This window comes from Budorcas taxicolor, chromosome 8 (genome assembly GCF_023091745.1).
Source record: "Budorcas taxicolor isolate Tak-1 chromosome 8, Takin1.1, whole genome shotgun sequence".
Classification (NCBI taxonomy): Eukaryota; Metazoa; Chordata; class Mammalia; order Artiodactyla; family Bovidae; genus Budorcas; species Budorcas taxicolor.
The window spans coordinates 12387225-12389794 of record NC_068917.1 but is presented as its reverse complement, the minus strand read 5'-3'; the positions used below and the strand labels follow the sequence as shown (position 1 = coordinate 12389794).

Sequence of the window (2570 nt, the reverse complement as noted above, 5' to 3'; positions counted from 1 at the left end):
ATTTCCTTAACTTGTATTTAGCACTTCCCCAACACAGACTAGATTAGGAAGCTCCATCCAAGGAAGAATGCATTTCCTACTTTGAAAAGAAAAACGCCGCTACACTCCCATGGGGAGATGGTTTGACTCCTCTGGCTAAAATTAGGGTTTCTCAAACCAGAGCCTCTGGGCCTCCGGGTAATGGGAATAATATTGGTTCTCAGATTTCTTCTCTTACTATTCTCTGTCTCTCTTGATTTTCTTCCCTCCCTCCATTCCTGCCTTTCTTAATTTTCAGCATTTTAATAATACCTTTTTTCACTTTTAACAATAATGTTTATTATACAAAGCATTATAATTTCTCAATAGTCTTCACTCATTTATCAACAAACTTTCCACTGTACTCATTTAATAAATCAACAGTGTCAAACTACACTTCATTACTTTTTGACCTCCAAGCACTCAACTTAGAGACCGACAAAAAAGTGCTTGGCGCACCGAAAGGAAAAAGAAGAAAACCTGGAAAGGTCAACTGAGATACTTAGAAGCAGTTAAAGGGGATGGATGAGGGGAGGAATTAGATTCCCGAGCACCATCAGATTTCCCTCACAGGTCAAAGAGGTCTACAAAATCAGTTTTAAGACATGCGGTTAGAACTAGGGAATCAGAGGAACCCGTACTTTGGGATATTGCAGGTCATCCAAGTTCCTGGGTGGGCAGAAGTAAGAAAAAGAGGGGCAGAGAAAGTGGGAATGGGGGGCAGAGGAGAGGCAGGACAGACAGGAGGCGAGAAGCACAGAGGGAGAAAGCTGCGCCTGGAGGAAGTAAAGGTCAGAACTTGTCATGAATTGGAAAAACGAAAAGCCATAGTCACAAATCTGGAAGATGGACTACGGGACGCGAAAGCCTGGAGTTTTATACCTTCCAGGAGGTGATGACAAATCCTTAAGCTGTACAGTGGCAGGCAGTGAGGGGCATTTAAGAGTAAATCATCTGTTTTATAAGAGTAAGACCTTGGCTCTTGCTTAACTAATTCTACTCTGTGGATTTAAAAACATTATGTGCCTAGAAGGTAGCCACCCAGGCAGGTTACACAGCTAACAGGCAATATAGAAGGGCTCCAAGCCAAGCAAATCTGTAGAAAACAAAATTCAATTAATGTTACAGTCAAGTGAAAAGACAGTGGATTTCACTGTTCTCTTCAACCCTTTTAATAATTTCCTAAAGCTAAGCCATTCTGATCACTTGAAATAAGCTAGTATTGCCAAATGCTGCATAATCAAATAGGTTGACTGTAATCAAACCTCAATTTTTCCTGAGCCTTAACTGCCTCTGTGATCTGGAACACAGTTGGCAGCATGCAAGTTATTATTACTTTTTGGGGGAGCAGGGAGGGAACTGGGGGGTCAACAATTGCCTAACTATAAGTGTATGTAAACAAAAGAGATGAAATTGACCGATTAAACTAGCCATTCAGAATCCCTCTTGCCGAAAAGTTATAACCTTGAGACTGATTAAGCAAAACAGGATTCTGCTACTCAGATGCTCTGCGTCTGGGAAGCACTGGCTTTGATGATAATCCTGATGATAATTCAGTTTTTATTTCGATCTTCTCAGGCTCTTCTGTCTAAGACTCCTCTGCCCAGCAGGAAGAAGCCTCACACAAACGTGTACCAGGGTTCAGCGTGGTTCCTTCCAAGGGGCGCCTCCCCATCCTCTTCAGTCGTCCACTTTCTCTCGTCATTCTGTTCTCCTTCCTTCAGCCTTTCCTCATCTTTATCGGCGTCCTCATCCCTGCGCTTGTCCTGCTCTTCCGAATCGGTTTTGTCTTGTCTTTGTCCTTCTTTTGCTCTGAAGCTTCCTTCTTGCCTTTCTGCTCCCTCCTGTAACCTTCCAGAGCTTCTTTTAACGGGGTTACGAACCGCTGAAACTCCGTCTCCTCCATGGCAGACAGCACATCGCTGGCATTCAGTGTCTTGAGTTTCCCTCTCATCGCGAAGCTGTCGGCACAGGAGGTGGCACTGAGCACAGAGACGCTGGCGGCGCGGGAGGTGGAGATGCTGACACCGTCCCGGAGCGCCTCCTGGATGATTCCGGTGATGACGGTGTTGGGAGGTTTAGGTCCTCGGGGCTCTCCGCCATGGCCGCGGCGGGAACCCTGCCTGCGGCCTCCGCTTCAGGCCTCTACGGCGTCCGCACTTCCCGCATCGCCGCGGTCTGACCCAGCGAGGCTTCCGTCCTGCCCCGCGTGGCCCCAGTAATAACCTCTTTTTACATTTCACTCTGAGAAGGCCAACTACAAAAATCTGGGGTGTTGCTGGAATAACATAACACTGGTTATCTCAGAGTGATCTGAAACATGTGATGGTTCTTATTTGTGCCTCTGAAAAGCAAAAATTGGAAACCCAAGTTGATATTTCCTAATAAATTCAGTTTGGCAGACATAGTATCTCAAGCGGTTAGTCTTTAGAGGACAGCTTTGGACACGTTGCTTTAAGTCATGGTAAATGCTGCCCTCCGGTGGACGCATGTGGACATTACAATCTATGAACGAGGCGCGAAGAGCAAAGGTGCTTGAAAACTTGTTATTG

General features: G+C 45.6%; 1 pseudogene; it reads right to left on the bottom strand.

Annotated features, from left to right (window-relative positions):
• Positions 1 to 1637: 1637 nt before the first annotated feature.
• LOC128052665 (DNA polymerase epsilon subunit 3-like) lies at positions 1638 to 2121 on the bottom strand (annotated as a pseudogene).
• Between the last annotated feature and the right edge of the window lie 449 nt (positions 2122 to 2570).